This window comes from Rhinichthys klamathensis, unplaced genomic scaffold (assembly GCF_029890125.1).
Source record: "Rhinichthys klamathensis goyatoka isolate OS25496 unplaced genomic scaffold, OSU_Roscu_1.1 h1tg000169l_1, whole genome shotgun sequence".
NCBI lineage: Eukaryota > Metazoa > Chordata > Actinopteri > Cypriniformes > Leuciscidae > Rhinichthys > Rhinichthys klamathensis.
Window position 1 is genome coordinate 1672292 of NW_026606700.1, and position 20357 is coordinate 1692648.

General features: G+C 38.0%; 1 protein-coding gene across 1 annotated transcript in view; it reads right to left on the minus strand.

Annotated features, from left to right (window-relative positions):
• The window catches only part of LOC130091634 (voltage-dependent R-type calcium channel subunit alpha-1E), a 194875-nt gene that overhangs the window by 173852 nt on the left and 666 nt on the right, over positions 1-20357 (minus strand). The gene's annotated exons all lie outside the window — the stretch shown is intronic.

Consider the following 20357-nt stretch of genomic DNA (forward strand, 5'->3'; position numbering starts at 1 on the left):
CATTTAAAACACATTTGACAACTTGCCATGACCTGACATTTATGAAATGTATGCATATGACTGGCCCTGGTGTCTCTCAATAACATGGTGCTCCTAAATTATACCATAGTATTTACACAGTACTCCAAGCTGCCTCAAGAAGTACAATAGTTTTACCATAGTACATGTAAAAAAAAAAAAAAAAAAGGTATTATCATGATTGTATACATCCCAAAAAAAATGGTATCACTGTAGTACCCAAGGTAATACAAATGGTACACAGGAAATTCACATTTAAAACACAAGCAAACACATTGCTATAGCAAAATATTTCTCTATTTTCCATGAGATTCCGACAGAAACAAAACAACCAAACAGTAAATCTCAAGAAATATGAGCACAGCAGAGCGTCTCCAGTAATAATTTTTTATGGCAGTAAATGATGCAGATCCAATATTCCACTCAAATAGCTAACAAGCTGCACCTGGACCAGGAGGAACGCAGTCGGTTGGGGTTATTCTTTTTATCAGTACTGTTTACCTTTCCTTCCTACTGTCTATGTTCACCCGGCACCTTTAAAAGTACTTTTATTTTAGTGAGTCATACGCCATTAGGAAATGTAACATGCTTTTTCTTTATTACATCTCTTTACACATCTCTCAAAAACAGTCAATTATATCAGCAAAAGAGGAATGCAGGTGAACATCAGATGAATCCATCACAAAAAAAGAATTACTCCAGTGAGAAAATAATGAGAAATTTTCTGTTTTTGAATTGGCCCGGATGGGTTGGGAATGGGAACAAGATATGATCCAAACTGACTCAAGATCTTTCAAGTAAAACAGACAAAAGAGACACATTTTAGAGCCTTGAACACTTAGAACAGTGGACCGGATGTGTTAGCGAGGATGAGAGAGCGGAGGCATGCCCTCACGCTTTTCAGAGGAATTTGAACTCGAATCCCTCACCGCTGGATAATTCAAGGTGAGGGTGAAAGAGCGTGTAACCTTTGCAAACACCTGCTACCCTGAACAAATCCCTTTTAAGCAGCAAAATCCTTTTTTGTCCTCCCCCTTTTCCTGCCCTCTTTCATCACCTGCGACACTTAGCAAGCCTGTCTGGTAGTATTATCAGAGCGCGAGTCAAGAGACAGCCTGAAATACAGGAAATGAAAATTGATTTCCCTTTATTGCTGTACCACAGGAGGTGAAGAGAACATCAGCAATGGACCATTTCTATCTCATTAATGAGAACTTCTGAACATCCACAGCTCTTAGAATCATTAACATCTCATGCAAAAGAACACAAATACAGCTAAAAACCAAGCTAAAATTCTACAAAGACCACAATCACACATTTGGTACTTAATGAATCACTCTGCAGAGAGAATACTAATAATAAAAAAAAACATTGATTTCAGGATATCAAAAAAGTACTTTGATATATACCAGGGCACTGGACGATTACCATGTTTATCTGAATTTGAATTTAATTTGAATTGAGGTAGCATACACGACACAAAATTATTTTTTTAATAAGAAATCCAAAGTTTCAACTATAATTGTAGTTGTAGTTGTACTAAACAATTGTTGTACTGTTACATTGTATTTATAAAACAGTGGGGGGAAAGTACTGGGGTGACCTATTGTACTACTTCCGGTGAGATTCTGAAGTGCGCACTCGATGGACACTTTACTATCCCATGAGGCCATTGGAGAGGATTTGTGAATGGAGGAGAAGCGACTCTAAACGTGGCGGATGTAGTACCGGTACGTTCGAATTACATTAATTCTACACACACATTCATCCTTTATAGAACATACTTTTTTAACTGTCGGTTTCAAACCAAATACGTACAATACAGTATGAGATTTCAGACGCAGCACTTTTTCTTTACATGCACTTCAAGGATATCAAGGTAAAAACATCGTACTTTTGTTATTTTACAGAAAAAAGTCTGCTATCTTCTCTCACATGCTTGTTAGCAAAAACCCTAAGCTCTTTTCCAAGTTTTAAACCACAATTAAGTTTTTCTCACACAACCACCGAGTGAGGAAAAAATGGTCAGTGTTAATGGTCTCAAGCACATTTCCGTCAGCTAAATATAAGTCTCTCAAAATGTGTCAGCTGAGGTACTCTAGCACGGTGACGTTGTTTCCTCCGAATTGCTCAACTGTGTTCAATGGCGTCATTTCACCATGCTATGAGTGGGCAATTCAGAATACCATAAAAAGACAATTTATGACAGCTTCACTGTTCGATCACTAAGGAAGCATGTTTTATAGACATCACTGCATTATATACCACACGATTACACTATGTACTGTATATACAATACCGTTATTTTCACACCACAAGGTGGTAAACACATTACATTTATACAAGCCTGAGGTGGTAAAAGGGAATTATCATGATTCACCAGGAAACAAATTGTGAGGTTAAGTGTTGGTGCAATTTCCACAAATGGCAGACGCTGAAAATATACACTAAAACAACTGGAGGCAATAGGCTATGCTTTGGACGATGACACAAGCTTTGGTTGCATTGTGTCAGCTATATGAAACGGCTGTGAAAAGAGGAGATTTTCATTCAAATTCCTATCTGAATCATTGGACTGTGGATTGTTTTTGTCCTTTTTTGTCTGGTACTTTACAGTGTGTGAAGGATTAATCATAGCTTTATCAGACATGATTGGCATCACCGACATCATCATCCTCATTATTATTATCGTCATCCCAGAGAAAAGTGAGAAAGAGACCATCAATGTCAAAAGACACTTTAGAATAGAATAATATATAAGCTCTGTTCCAAACCCTAGTTAGCTGCATCACTGCCTACTATCTACAGCCTACATATTCAAATGGCTAAACTTAATGTGGAAATGGGTTTCCTAACAATTAACTCTAGTCAGATAAATTGTTTAAAAACCTGACTGACTGAATAAAGTAAATCAACTAAATCTCTTAAAGTTGGGTACTAGCTAGCAATAGAGCACTTTAGTGTATTTTCTCTAACATTACAGGTACCACATAACGCTACTTGCTCCACAAAACAGTTACAGTAGACTTTAAATCTTTGATTGTATCCCATCACACAGCAGTTACGTTCTCAAAGTGGACAATCCAATTGCAAGTCAGTAGGAAACTTAACACCGCATATAGCTTTGAATTAACTATGACTTAACTATGAATTAACAACATACAAGATTTTTATTTTTACTGTCAACCTAAAAAACACTCCTCACCACAAAGGCTTTTAAGCAAATTTAAAAGTAAGTTGTCTCATGTCATTTATGTTTCACGCTTTAGAACTTCCGTCAAGGGAACATAGTGTGGAATCAAAAATGCAAAGAAGGTGTGCACATGCACCCAAATTGGGCTCAGGTACAGGACAACAAAATAACAATAATGGAAAAAAGTTGATAGCGCTATCAATAAAATGTTGTTTGGAGCAGTTATTTCAGCGTGCAGACATCACGCTTCTTTTTTCCAACATAGTGAGTGCTCCCTAGTCTTCACAGTGCATTGTGGGACTTTTTAGGGGGCAAACGTTTCAGTGCAATGGAAAGATTTTGCAATTGAGACAGCCCTTAAAATGGAAGACTCCCTGATCAGTTTCCTGACCACTGAATGCTAATTGAGACGAACCCAAAGACTTTCACAACTTCAGTTTCATACCATCTCTCCTTAAATGTCGGTCTCACACACATCCACCATATTTGTAGATCTGTACTGAATCCTTCTCCAAAGCGAGCAATATCAGCCGTTAGAGATCCACGGATTTTCCAAAATCTACCAAAAATCAATCCGAAGGACTTTTGGCTTACTCTTTGCAACACACTATGCTTTTAGACACACTTATTCTAATCTCACATACTATTTTGGATGTGTAATATGCACATTGGGACACCCTGAAGATGACAACTGGCTAATCCAGGTGTGTTTAATTAGGGTTGAAGAAAAACTCTCTTTGACCTAACATAGTTTGGTTAATGGTTTTTGAAGATAAGCGGTGTCACTCAACCGGTCTACATTTTGATTGGACTGACAGCCTTTGAAGTCAACAATAGATATGGAAATATAACCATTTCTGAGTTGTGACACATGCACCAGTGCCTGTACAATAACATGATATAACATAATTTTGCTTTGTAACATCCCTAGATTACAAGTGTGATGGTGATGACTAAGTAGTCAGCTCAGTAGGAATTGTTATGAATCCTAAATCTGAGCACATGCAAGCTTAACTCTTCTGCAGTTCTGTTCTTGTGTAAACCATAAGAGGAATAGAGAGAGACTAAACAGCCTTGTATGAATAGGATTTAATTTTTTGTCTCCTCTGCTACATTCACAATGAACATGACTCATTGCTGGCGGACTGAAACGGTATGAAGTGCTGTCTGTTTGACAAGCAGACCAGTAGAAACGAGTCTAACCTAAAGTCTGGCCGGTGCTCACGTCAGCCGGGGCAACGACCCATCTGTGGGACCTCATCTCTACACTCACCTGGGCCACAGCACCTGTCAGTCCCTAAACAATAGAGCTTGGGGGAAAGAGATAGCAGTGAGCATGTGTCTAATTACTGTAGTGTGGTGACTGAAGCATGTCTGTGCGTGTCTGGCTGAGCTGAAATAGATGATGAAGAGAACACGTGCTGTTTAGAGGAGGCGGTTTATTTACCAGAGAAAGAATATATTTGTGCACAGAGGAAAGTAAACAAGAAATGAAAATGAACGGGAGATAAAACACACGGAAGGAAAGACACAGAGCTCAGGGTTAAGAAAAAAACAGATTAAAAGAAAATGGTGTCTTCCACAGGCACAGGGAAGGAAACGTATGTGGGTTATAATTGGCACTTACAGGAATTTGCTGCAAGTTGCTGTAATTTCACAATGTAATCTGATTTGAGTGCCTTTTTTTAACAAACATCATCCTCCCATGTTTATTTAATTAAGTACTCTACTAAATTAAAATATGGTATATTCATTTATTGATGTATGCTGAAGTAAACTTCCATACAAACCATTGTTTGAAAAAAAGCTAAGAATGTAAAAAAAAAAAAAAATGTAAATTTACATTTATTAATTTAGCAGACACTTTTATCCAAAGTGACTTTTGAGGAATACAACAAACGATTCATCTTAAAGAGGCAAAAAACACAAGAAGTGCCAGTAATACAAAGTCTCAGACATCATTCAGTACAGTAGTAATAAAAATATAGCCTATACTTCTTCATCAAAAAGGTAAAGGTAGAGCGCATGGTCTTCAATGAGTGGTGGGACAGGGACTTGCATTCAAATCTCCCTCAGTCCTTCACATTTTTATTGCATTAAGCAAATTCATTTCAAGTTTACATGACAAGACTAGAACAAATCCAAACAAAAATCCATTTAAAAGGCTTAAATTAATTGTGTGTAAAAAAAGCCCTGAATTTAATTAATTTCATTGAACATTTTTATTTTTTGAGTGCATGCTCACAATGAAAAAACAGCACAATTCTTTGAATGCCCAACGATATTGTATGGCACTGAGGAGCCACTGGAATGAAGGCCACTGTGTTGGAAGATAAGAATAGCCACTGAAACCTTCACAGCGTGCTACAGCTGCTGTTTTACTGAGCAGTGGTGGAGACTGGACAAGTGTAGAATCTCGTTATAAGGTTCAATGCCTGCGCATTTAGCACCCATTAAAATGAACAGACACATTCTTGATACAGGGATACTTTTTCTCTCCACTGAAACCTCTGACCCTTGAGATTAATCTTAAAATAATCACACGACATCAGTCCGATTTTGGCACGATCCGTTTGATTTGTAGCCAACAATGGCCGTCGGGATGCAAGAATCAATCATTTCATCTCGTATAGTTTGTCATAGTGGACGACAACTGATGCCGTGTCTGCGATGCTTCACGATGTCACGACAGAAAGTGAAGTCAACACCATTGCTGAGTATTTTCTCCTTAAAACTGCAGTGAACCAAAAACGTGGTTTGAAATCACTGGTGTTTCTGACGTCACAAACTGCCTTGTGACCAATCACGTCAATGTGCGGGCGCGGACAGATGTATATTGCGATGTTATGATGAACTATATGCAGGGTTCCAGACTGCGACCAAATTGGTCGCATATGCGACCATTTTTTGAGAATGTGCGAGTTAAAATGTTATGTGGTCGCATTTGTGCGAGTGGACGCTTGAGCAACAGAACGCCGTTGTATCAGCTGCTGCGGTCCGTAACTTATGTTTAAAATGAACGAGTAGGCTACATCATGAATCCATTTTCCAAACCGTGTTTTTGACTTATTCTGAATCCCTACGGTACGCCTATAATAAGTGTTTATATTCGGACTATTTTATCCCGGGGTCGACTCGGCTGCGGAGTAGCCCAGTGCCTGCGTGACTCGCCATAGACATTAACGGAGAGAAGTTCCGTCTACACTGTTCTTCCACAAGACACGTGCAGTTTATTTATTGACGAACGTAGACGTCACGCGCATTGCACACTGATGGTGAAACGCGCCAATTACGAATTCACGAATTAACAAGGCATATAAAAATGATAAAAATGGTCTCACGAAACAGAGCCCCTTCCTCCTACGTCTTTTCAGCGGTTATATTTTCCTCTGTCGAGCGATTACTCTCATGATGGCTCGACAGAGGAAAAGGAAATTATTATAAAATGCAGAAGGTAAGGAGTGTGAGATTTCTGCTTTTTGTTACAAATATAAACTTTGATAACGAAAAATCTGTATCAGTTTATTATAATACTCTAATCTTTTAAAATGTAATGCATATATTTGAATGTTTAATGATTTTTAAAAGATAGAAAGATGATAATAGACAGATAGATAGATAGATAGATAGATAGATAGATAGATAGATAGATAGATAGATAGATAGATAGATAGATAGAATATGATTCAAATGTAAATAGATAGATTGTATATAATTCAAATGTAAAATGCTTAAAATTACAGATTAAACTTACTGTCCAAAATCCATGAAAATCCTGAAATTTGGCAATGATAATTAATATATTACAGGTATTTCTGCTGCAACCCAGAAAGCCTTTGCTAGCCTTGGTCCATTAAAACCACTATTCATCAGCATGCATTGATTAATCCCATGGCATGTAGCAAAAAAAAAAAAAAAAGAAGGTGCGACCAAATCATATGCTGGTGCGACCAACTGAGAAAGTTGGTAGCACCAGTGCAACCAGTGGAAAAGTTAGTCTGGAGCCCTGACTATATGCCTTTCTCCACTGACGTTCTGAGTTGTTCAAAGCATTTCTAATGATGCTAATTGGCTAATGGGAACAGAGGCTAATCATATTAATCATATTAATTACCGTTATGTGTCCGACGTTCTAACAAAATGTATCAATACCCACAACTATAGATAAAAATTCACTGCCAGAGACGGAAAAGTTTTAAAATGATATAGGCCTAACGGTTGACTTTAAATCTCAAACTGTCTAGATGTTCTTGGTAAAGCTATATCCTTTATCCTTTCCTGGAAAGCTACATGACATACAAATCCAGTGTTAGTCACAAAGGTTTCAGTGCCCCTCAACACAGGACTTAAAAGCTTTCAGCCAGATGTAGCCTGACCTCCTTCAGTAATACACTTTACTTCTTTTAAGGTTACTAAGATGAAGATGTTGTTTATGGAGTCCTGAAGGAGCCAGAAAAGTATACACACAAATATAAGGATGTTTTTGCCAAGCATGCATACTTATGCTGTTAAGCAACTATAACTGAATAATGAAAAACTGAACCAGTAAAAAAATGTATTTAAGAGTGCAGTATGTAATATTGACAGCTGGTTTAAATACTTCAGCCCAAATTCAAAATATTGGAGAAAGTTGTTTCCCTGCCCCATCCTCGTCAGACTTGACGCTTACGCGGGTTGCAAGATTAAAGACACACACAACAGGAACGAGCCAAACTGACAATGGACATTTGTTACAAATATAATTGTATAATTAATTGTATAATTATACATTTGTAATGTTTTTTATTGCCAAGGGTTTGTAGCTTTCATTAGCTTCCATGGCAGCAATTCAGTCAACTGGTAACCCGGGGTGTCGAAGTACTATTGGGTAAATTGCCAGTCGGCGTGATCACACAGACCAAAACAAAAACAGACATTCCTAGACGGAACGCACGTTTCAAAGTAGAATAACTAGCTGTAGCATTGTTTTTCAGAGAAACAAGTATTTGAACTTAGCACGTTTTCTAAATCTCTGCAAACATATCATGCTATTATTATGCTTTAGTACAGTCAAAAATAATTACATATAGCACCTTTAAATAGCATGATATTTTGAATAATTTTAATGAAAACTTAAATCAGCTAAAAACAAATAACTTTTCATCAATACATTTTCAATGATACATAATAATACCCAATTAAAATAAAGACAACAATGATTCAATGGGCTATATGCACGCATAAGTTCCGCGTTTGACGCAAGGATGCTCTTGCGTTTCCGGTTGGGGAGATTTAAAGCGGAGGAAAACCGAGGAAAACGGGATTATGGCAGAGTCTTCAAAATTTATTGTCCTCTCGTCTTTGAAACGAAACTTTAATACGTTTAGATGTAATTTTATATATAGTTATGTTTATTTAATATAATAAACAAAGAAGCATAAACAAAATGAGGGGTGTCTGTTTTGTCTGTTTTTGTGACTAACGTTTCTTTAGTATGCAGAGACGCCTATGAAGAGACGCCTATGAAGAGACGACTCAACGCCGGCGATATGTTATGCCCTAAATTAATACATGATGATTAACTAACTATATTATTCTATGTACATTTCTGAAATGCACTTTCTGTAAAGCTGCTTTGAAACAATATGTATTGTGAAAAGCGCTATACAAATAAATTTGAATTGAATTGAATTGAATATAGCAATAGAGTATAAAAACCAATATAAATTCTCGGAATAGCATTGGACTCTACGATCGGCGGAAGTAATCCAGCATCCTTAGACCTTCACCGGAAATACCGCCGTGCATAGAGCCCATTGGCAAGCAAACGGGGACTTAAAGGGATAGGCTATTTCACCCAAAAATGAAAATTACCCCATTTACTCCCCCTCAAGCCATCCTGGTTGTATGACATTCTTCTTTCAGACGAATACAATTGGAGTTACATTGAAAAATTATTTGGCTCTTCCAAGCTTTATAATGGCATTGAATGGCCGTTTCTGTTATAAAGTCCATAAAAGTGCATCCATCCATGATAAAAGTGCTCCACACGGCTCCGGGGGGGTAATAATAGGGGTGGGGGGAAAATTGATTCTTAGATGCATCACGATGCGGACGTGGACGATTCTGAAACGATTCACAAATGTCAAAAATCGATTTAAAAAAAAAATCCGTTATTTTAAATATATTTATAATAACGTAATATTGACGGAACGCAAAAGACGGAACTCTGAAGCGCGGAAGTGCAGTGCCCGGACCGTCTGTGGCGTGCACATAACAGAGACGCGATGGCGTGCGAGATCCAAACACACTCGTTAAAAGCTGACGTGTGGAAATATTTTGGCTTCTGAAGTTGAAGGGGGAAAGGAGCTGGACAGTCAAGAGTCACACTAATTGTAAGCTTTGTAGAATAAAACTAAAATATTTCGGAAACATGACAAATATGAGAAGCCATATGACGCGTTTCCACCCAGAGGAGGAAAAACACTCGGCTGTACCGGTCGTTGTTATATTATTAATTTACTACAAGTATGCTGCTAGTTCACGCACACATTTATTTTCCTGTTGGTTCTTTGCAATGTTAATAAAATATATTGTACGTTAATTCTTTATGGGTCATTACTTTGTACTTTTAAAGCAAAGTATTTATAGTCACTCACACACACACACACAAAAAGATTCAGATTTAGCATCGAATCGCAGCCCTCTGAATCGGAATCGAATCGAATCGTGAGGTGCCTAGAGATTCCCACCCCATGTTAATAAAGGCCTTCCAGGGTATCTGCACATTTTTTAACAGCAAATTTAATGACTTTTAAGACCTTAATTTTTTACCTTTATAAATACTTTTATAAAAGAAATAATGCTTTAAATAAAACAATGTTCAATAAATATGCAATGATGGTAAAAACGAGGTGATACTTTTTAACATTAAATTAAAATCGCCAGTAGGTGGCGGTAAGTCACTGTCTTTATGAGTGAGTCATCCGTCATCGAGTCATTCATTCATTCAGTATAACCAGAGGTATAACACAGTCTATGGTAACAAAGCAAGTGGCTGTATTTATGAACGGGTCATTGAATCTCACGATTCGTTCAAAGCCACAGATTCGTTCTCGAATCACCACTGTCTGCTGCCGTGGCTTTTGTTGCAAAATAGCAATAATATGCAATAATATGATCAACATTAAAAACACTGCTGGATATCAGCCTGTATTGATCGCAGATTTAGTCGCACAAACAGCGCAAGCGGCTCGTGACAGAATAAAGACCAACTGAATGACACTTTAATTAATGTAAGTAGAAAATCTCAAATGAAGATCACTGAACTCCAGCTTACTTGTCAGTGTTTTCAGATCATCCGCGCTTCTTCAGCAGTGTAGAGAGCGCGCGCGCGAGCATGGTTGCCAGATACTATTGACAAGACCGGGTAGAAAGCGTGTTATTTTAACAGAAAAGCTCTGACTGGGGATTTAATTATTTAAATCTGGCAACCGTAAGCATGAACGGTCGTAAACACCGTCTGTAATGTGTTGTTAGTAGGCTTGTTCGACTTCATGCAGCTCTGCGCAGACCGATCGGCGGCTGACTTGAAGCAGTGCATGCCGGTTAGAAATGTTGTCCGACTTGATACAGCGCCGACGCCACGTGACTGTGACGTATGCCATCAAAATACCGCGAGAGCGATTCGAGAGCAGCCGGAGAACTCAGCCAGCGCATAGACAGTAAAAGAAATGGACAGAGCGATCTCATTGGAACTCAGTTGAGACAGTTGAAGCCCACTTTTAGCGTTTTTTGAGAACTTCCGTTCCTGACGCGCAGACTCAGACCGACTCAAACTAAGCTTGATGACGTGAGCAACCTGTCTGACAGACGTTAATCTTCTAGTAGCTGTGCGTGAAAACTGCCAACGTTAATCTTGCAGAGACGGGGAACTTGAGCAAAGAGTTCTTTGGCGTGAGTGAGCAGGAGTAAGAATTCCGTTGCTTTTATGGACTCATTATCTATGGGCTTCTCCCTTGACGGGACGTCCCCCCGATTGCCTGCGAGCTTCTCCTCCTGTCTGTACGGTAACTTCTGTACAGCGCGACAGAGAGTCGAGTGGTTATGACGCAATCGTTAGCCTATTTTTACTAAATCTGTTTCTACGGGGCCATAGTGTAACATAGAAGGTAATGGAGCCCTTTATACATTGTCGTGTTTCTTTAGAAATAAATAATGGACAAATGGAGTCTTTAAACGCCTCAGATGTAAAGTTATTCGCTGTCAAAGTGACGCAAAAATGAATGGGAGTCAATGGAAATGCTAACGCAAGTGAAGTTCTGCTACAACATGGCGGCACCCGGCCGGCTTCAACTTCCGGTCGATGGATTACCCCCTTGAGCCAGCGCAGCTTCTGAAGAGCGGCTGCTCGGGGCTGCACGAGCTCTGATGACGACACAGCTGTTCCACGATTGGCCGGATTCACCGCATGACAACGATCACGTGCGTTTCGTGTTTATTCTCACACCTTTAGTTCCACTAAAGCTCACAAATCAGTTTTTTATAACAGTAAACACTCTTTTCATGTAGTCGTGATGTTAGGCTATATTGTGTTATGTTTATCAAAATAAAAGTGATTAAAAAACATCGACTGCACTTCATTGATAGTGGCTATTTTGAACTTTATTCTTGTTCAAACAGATGCAGTATGAAGCAGTACATAAAGTATTGAATGAAAATGTGTCTGAAACATCTGTGCATTTGGCAAATATTGAATTTATTTCACTTCAGCTGTGGTAAAGTATACAAACACCACGTGAGCGGTCACTACGGGAACCAGAAAGTGTCCGACTTCACGTCTCCGTTTGCAGCTCCTCCCCGCCTGCACGCAGCTACTCTCGCCGATCGCTTACATCCAGCCGCAGCCGATGTCGAACACACCTGTTGTCTCCTACAAGAAATTTAAGGTCCGTCCGTGAAATTTAAGACCTCCTTATCGGAAATTTCAGATTTTAAGACATTTTCAGACCTTAAAAAGCGAAAATTTTATTTAAGACGTTTTAAGACTTTTTAAGGACCCGCGGGGACCCTGCCTTCTGAAGCGAAGCGTTGGTGTAAGAAAAATATCCGTATAAACCATTATCGACTAAAATAACTAGCTTCCAGCAGACGGCCGTACGCATCGATTTACGGTGAAAGAGTAACACTTGACCTGACGCATAACGCATTGACGAATACAGAAGCGCAAAGGATAGAGCAAAACAAAACACCAGTCACAAATTAGAAGTCTAAACGAGAATTTTTAAAGAGAAATGTTGGAGGAGCTTGAGTTTGTTGCCCAGCCCTGTTTGTTTGAACCGCAAGAGGCGTCAAAGCTTACGCTACTCCTACATCCTACGTCATACATCGTCAAGTGTCTTTTGGTGTAAGTCGACTTGCGTAGGCCGTCTGCCAGAAGCTAGTTATTTTAGTCGATAAAGTTTTAAATATAAATATTTTTCTTACACAAATGCATCGCTTCACTTCAGAAGGCTTTTTTTAACCCCCCGGAGCCGTGTGGAGCACTTTTATCATGGATGGATGCACTTTTATGGAGTCAGGACTTCAAAACAGAAAAGGCCATTCACTGCCATTATAAAGCTTGAAAGAGCTATGACATTTTTTAATATAACTCCGATTGTATTCGTCTGAAAGAAGAATGTCATATACACCTAGGATGGCTCGAGGGTGAGTAAATCATGGGGGGTAATTTTCATTTTTGGGAGAACTATCCCTTTAAGTCATGGTTCTCAAATTTTTCTCCTCTACATTTTCAAAAAAAGTCTCAATAATTTAACAAATTGTGCTTAGATTTGTCAAGATACCAAAGTCTGCCATCAAGAGTGATAAATTTCATTATAACCTCAACATTTCATCAAATTCTTCCAGGATCAAATTATCTGACATTTGCTATCCATATTAATTGGACAGCTCTGTACTCCCACTGTCAACCATGTCTCACTTGTGTCTATTTTGATTTCCTAAAAAGCTTTAGGAGAATAATCTGAGACTAAATATATCCTATGAAAAAGTAACAACATCTTTGTTTCTCTGTATCAGCATTATAGCAACTATAGTAGGCCTGCATGAGCACAGGGTGACACTTATCTAGTTTACACATCCGTGGGATAACATTTTAATCACACTACTACTACATATAAAAGTCATATTGTTCACATTTTCATACTTAAGCTGGATAAAGACAATCCTAAATAGAGACGGGGGGGGGGGGACATAAATATAAGGAAATCCCCTGCTGTTAGTCTACTACATCAACCACGGAAAATTACACTCATTTGCACTTATTGCTTTTTAATTATCACCACTGTTAATAGAATGAGCCCAGGTTGCCTTGAACAACAAGCATCAATTTTGCTGTGAACACAAAGCAAGACTAAACACATAATGATCGACCCTTACTCCCCTTCAAAAAGCATGACGAAACTGCTGAGAGCAGTTGGGAAATATGGCGACGGCATAAAGTGCCCTTGGAAATAGTTTCTTAGGGAGAATGAAGTCATGGGTATTTATTAGCATGGTCCCGGGTTTAAAGACAAGGGCCTGAAAAAGCAGAGATTTACTGTTATGCAGACAGTCAGATCCAATATTCATACAGACTCAAGATGCCGCTTGTAAGAGCTTAAAAAAAACACATGCTACAGCACTTAGTATGACCAAGTCATCCAGACAGATATGGCTTAAATGACACATCGTACTTTAAAGTAATAAGATTACTTAGTCAGACATATCATGTCATCCTTTGATGGTTCCGGTTCGCAGTAAATGCTGGTTCTCACGAACTCCATCTCTGTATGTGCTGTGAGTTTAATGTGCATTTTTGGAATGCAATGTGCACTTGGCTGGCTCACTTTAATTTTTTGCATAATTTCCAACATTTCTGTGGGCAGAAGTTTACAGAACTTCAACCAGTTCAAAGTGAAGAATATAAGATATAAATATTAAAGGGCTAGTTCACCCAAAAATGAAAATTCTCTCATTAATTACTCACCCGCATGCCATTCCAAACCCGTAAGACTTTCGTTCATCTTCGGAACACAAATTAAGATATTTTTAATGAAATCTGAGAGCTTTATGTCCCTCTATTGACAGTCTTGCAACTACCACTTTCAAGGCCTAGAAAGGAAGTAAAGACATCATAAAAGTAATCCTCGTGACTTCAGTTGTTTAACCTCAATTTTATGAAGTGACGCGAGTGCTTTGATTGCTAAAATAACAACATCATTTACCACTTTATTTACAAAATATTAATCTCCAACGCGTGTCAATCAAATATTTTTGTTTGTTTTACAGAGCAATAGTAATTTACAACAGTATTATTTGTATGTCTTAATTTTTATAATTAGTTAAAAATAGATCAATTTTAATAATAAAGACCCTGAAAGAAGTCTTAGTTGATGTCAACAGCAGCAATATGCAACATTTTCATATGAGATGAAATGTCATATCACTGTTAATATCTTCATATATGACAAAATAATTGCAATATAATTTTTGCAAAGTTGCGCAAACCTACCATATTAATTTAAAAAAAAAACAAAAAAACATTTACTTTAAATTATTACCTGCATGTAATTTGACCATTAACCAACATCAGAAAACTGTGAATATGCAAATGTGTTGTTACATTATTGAAGTATTAACTTATAATATTAGGGGGTACTTCAAGTAAATATTTTACATCTAAAGGAGTTGAGCTGTCAAAAAAGTTTGGAAACCCCTGGTATTAATATGCATCCACTAGATCCTCCAGTCACGTGAATGTTTTTTCAGAGAGCTGTGTGCTTCTGTTGACTAGCACAGGTTAGTAGCTTCTAACAGGCTGTGTGACTATGAGGAATGATTACCTCAAAATGTACATCCATATGCAAGTTCGAGGAACTTTATGATTTAAATGAAATACATACACCTCTTTCGCTATTGTCAGGTGCCAGAGATTATCCCATAGGTTGCCGACTCCTGCACTAGATGGATGTCTTTGATCGTTGCAATACGTCTGGTTGTTTTCTCCACATCTTGACGAGTGGCGGGTTACGTTAAAAATTGTACAACTTGTAAAAATGCACCTCAAGACTCTTGCAGAGGCTTTTTGGACACAAGAACACATCCTATGTGAACAGCCCCTGATAAATAAAAAACATGTTGTTGCTAATGCTATTGTATAACTCAAAAATATAGGTCTATCATGCACATAACAAGTCAATTTATCTTATTTATCTCTGAGAATCGCTATCAAAGGATCGCCACGCTCAAGGTGGAAAGAGGTATCACATTCAGTGAATTGATAAGGGACTCTATTACTGAGGTGTAATACAATTACAGCCAGTATAGGATAGTCATTTAGAAACACGGAAAAACAGAACTCAGTTACAAGGCATGTTTGAATTCCGGAGAGCCCTGACAAGTCATCTAAATGGCCTGTGTCACCGTGATGGCTTCGCCCATTTTGAAAATGAGACTCCATACGTCACGCTGAGTTCTTCTATGCTGGTGCTGAAGACCTGAGGTGCATTCGAATTAAACAGCTCAAGACGTATGCAACTTCCTCAGTGGACAGAGATGAGACTTTCATATCAGAACAGACGGAGAGAACGAGGTCAAAACTCATCAGTTGCTAATTATGCTGAAAAGATGCTTTAATCGATGACTTGCCAGACTCTGAATTACAGCCTCTCATGCATTGGTGCACCTTTAATGCTCTCTGCTAAGAACTAGCTGTGATTTTTTTTTTTTTAAGAGGTAAAAGCCTCTTTTACCACTCAGTTACTCAGAAAATTCTAGTGCAGTCACCACCTTACAATAAAGCCTTGTTAATGTAAAAAGAGAGCAGCTACTGAATTCTCTGCAAATGTTCTATTGTGGTCTGGTCAGTGATGGGCACCTAATTTTGTCCTCTAAGTCAAATATATTCTTGTTCTCTCATCTTTTGTCACATATAAATATCTTCTCTAGAGCACCAACAGCAAAATACCTTTGAAAGACATCTCATTTTAATTAGGTTTTTTGCCTGATTTTTGTCTTAATAAACAACAGATGCCCATGTGGGATATTAATTAATTAATTCTAGCAACGTGTCTTAACAACATTTCTGAGGTCACACGAAAGTTGTTGTCAACAAGGTCATGCCTTCACAGTCACATGAAGAACAGACAAAAGTCCAATTCTGAGGGATCAAATGATGATCGATGCATGAAAGCTAAAAATCCTTAATTAAAACTTAAGTGGAACACAACAATGAACTTGAATTTCAACCCTTGTCTCCATGACAACAAACAAAGAATCTGCCACATACATGAATTAGAGAGCAATTCACATTGCTTCATACTATGTGCACTTGGGAATCTGGATCAAAGCACAACTGTGGTGTATACAAATGTGCACAGAAAATTGGATAAGTGGCATTGGACTTCAATAAACACTCTGAAGCCCTTTGCATATCTGGTGCAAGCCTCTTTAATTCGGCACTTCAGAACGACAAGTTCCAGGCACATTGAGATCTGGTGACTTCACAGGCAGCTTTCATGGAAATCAAAGAGGAAAAGAGACATAACCCAGACATCGAATCACTCTGATGCTGAAACTGCATGGCACCCTGAGCTGTCTTTGTAGATAACGGTTTTAGTTAGTGTTATGCCGAGTTCAGACTGCACGATTTTCAAAATAATCGGGTCACTATTGTTTTCACACTGCATGACTATCTGGGGTAACATTCAGTTGCTGCTGTGTTCACACTGCACGATGGATCGGCGACAGGAGGTTTCACACTGCATGACTTTACAAAAGAAAGAATCGCAGACAACTTCTGCCTGGTCCGCAAACTACGTTTCACAACCAAACAAACGGGAGAAGTGATAGGAAATAACGGAAGATCACGCGTGCGTGAGACCGGAGTTCTCGCGCGACACTGAATTTGTTATTAAAAATGATAGCCTACAAATTGTCTGTGCACTGATTTGTAGCGAAAATGAAAAAAAAAAATAAAGTTTATGCAGGAAATGGTTGGGAAGACGAGGGGAGCAAGGACTGTGTTTTGCAAAGAGAGTTGGGGGTAAATAAATAATTTTGCAAATGTCCTGCTGTTGCTGCTGGTCATGCAAATGTTTGTGCTTTGTTTCTGTTTGATATAATTGTAAATATAGGCCTATCTATTAAAATACTGATATTCTGGTCTATAACTCCTCCTCCTCCCCCTCCTCCTCCTCCTCCTCCTCCTCCTCCCTGTATCTTGCTCTCTCGTTGGCTGTCGGTCATCGCCAATGTAGTTTTCAGTCAGAACACATTCCCACAGCAGGATTATGAATCGCCGACAGCTCCAGATATTTAGCATGCCAAATATCTCACAGGCGTCGGCGACTCGTCGGCGATTCTCTCAAATCGCGTCTTTGCTCATTCACACTGCGTGATTGTCACTCGCGTGAACGAGCACCGATTTGCCTGTGATTTCGGGCATTTGTCGGCGATTTCTCAAAACCTGTCGGCGAGCCAAAATCGGGGCTAAAATCGTGCAGTCTGAACTCGGCATTAGGACAGTCACGATTACTGATTAATCATCTGGTTGTGGTTTTTCAGTTTAATCATTTAAGATAACCGCAATTATTGTCCAGTTTAAATTTATTTCACATTTTGCCAAAGAACATAAAAAACACTGTTGAAGTACACAAAGATAATCAAAGGTGTTCCTTTCACAAAGGTGTTCAGACGCATTATATTATACTGGCAGAAAACTTTATTATATTATATTATGAAAAAAATTCACAGGATTAAAGTAAAGTATATGGGCCTATTTTATTATAATATTATATTATATACAATTCCAAACTGTAAGTGATAGGAACAAAACAGAATTAAATCGTTAATCACAATTATTTGTATGACAATTAATCGTCAGGACAAAATCCATGATCTTGACAGGCCTATTGAATGTTCAACTTGTCTTAGTAAAACTAAAATCAAATATCATAAAGAACTTTTATATAACGTCTTTTATGATAGACACCATTTAAATGTTTAGGCTCAAAAACAAATTATATAAAAAAAACGCCTTTTGTGCAATGTAAATGTTTGCAAACAAATCAGTTGTTCATTAACATCATTTTTAAAACACATGGTTTCTAGTTCACAGCATTGGGTGAAAAAGATTTTTGTTTTTCTTAAGACAAATCGGCGTGTATTGTACACCAAATTGCAAACTGAATTCAATTTGGAACTGAATTGAAACTGAAAGCTTATGAATTGAGATCGGATCAAATTGAATCGTGAAATTTGTGTCAATACACATGCAGCGCTAGTGAAAAATCATTATATCATGATTTTTTTTGCTGGTCTGTAAAGACTAAAAAGTAAAAAAACCACTGGTCTACAGTCATAATTATTATCCAAATTAAAAAAGTGAATTGAATTGCTATTCAGATGCATTTCAATGAAGATTACATCATTTTTCCAGTAACTGTTTAAGTAATTAATAATGCAGTGATAACTGAATGGGGAAAGCCATTTGTCAGTACAATTAATGAGTGATGTGGCAGTTCTGTAGTTTTCCAAACAGCACTACATAATGCACAGACATTGACAGCACCACCTGGGGTGCAGACTCTAAAAATGGGGATGTCTGTTAACTACTTTGCAACAGAGAACCTGTATTGAATAACACCTCGTTCCCTGACCAAGAATCAATGTGCATTGAGAGGCCCTTGCTCGTGCTATCTAGAAATGAACATAGACTGAACTGTGGTCAGTGACAGGTGCGGCTCTTATTCGTTTAAAGTCCATTTATTTGGTTTACAAATATTCATTTAGAATTTTTATTTTTGTATAATGAATAGTTTCTTACTAATGCAACTACTTAGTTACAGTATCTTTATTCAATAGTGTGTGTAACTAAAACTAATTTTATTCAATGTGGAGCGATAAAGATAGATGGCCTCAATCGCTGATTCTTGTCAATCCTTGATAGATGCATTACTGAAATTTATATAGCCAACAAAGCGTTTCCCGGCAGAATGTTCATTTTAGCGGCATTTAAAGCGCAAAACTCTGACAACATGGAGCAACACTTTAACGGTAACGTTAAGTCGTCAGTCACATTCTTCACAATGGGCCTGCCGTTAGTCAGGTAGGGTTAGTAAGTTAGGTACTGCGTATGCTACTGGGGGTTGGTAGCGAGCCAACAGTAAAGCGAATGGTGACATGGAACGATAAAAAAACAAACATTTAGTTAATATTGTATCCACATATACGAATTAATTTACTCAACTGCTCTATCAGACGCCATTTTTATTTAACCGTCGAACCGGATATCGGCAACTATAAATGCATTCTGTCATTAAAATTGTCTGTAGACAGGATGTTTCGTTAATATTCCATTCGAACATGATTTGATTTCTTCCTACCTCTGTAAACTGCATTTTTAACGTCCGGGTACAGTCAGCGTTGCCTGAACTACAACATTCCTATTCTACCGCTTGTGTAGTCTGATTAGAACGAATGACTCGTCTGAGTCGGTTCTTTTATGAATCAAAAACATACAACGCTACCAGTCCGACTCTCGAACAAATTACTCTTGTGAGCGGTTCTTTTTGGAATCGAATCACGCGAATGACGAATGAATGACCTTATGACTCGAGTCGGTTCTTTATGATCAATTTCTTACTGAACCATAAGCAATTGCTTTCGTCCGATTCGAATCGAGTTATTATTAACTGTTAAAGCCAGGCATTTAAATTGACATTTAAACCAGTGTGGTGTTTACTGACTGGTTGGTTGTGTGTAGTTATAGGTAGGCCTACACGATTTTTTTGTAGGCCTATCGTTTCATAAAAACAAATAGGCTATAAATTAACTAATGTTATAGCTACCACATTTTTGTTTGTTTAGTGTTGTTATTCATAGCTATAGGGCCAATATGCCGCCTTTAAAAAGTCAGTGAAAATTCATTTAAAAAGTCAAACTTTCTGTATTTAGGCTATAGCCTACTAAATAAAGCAATATCTAATGTGTTATCTTTTCTGTTTAAATCTGTAACTCATAAATGATCAGTTCAACTCATCAAAGGCTTCAAGAGAAGTAATGCAATAAGAATTTTCCTTCTTTTTAAAATAGCCTATATTATACCCTATACTCAAAAGTAGCC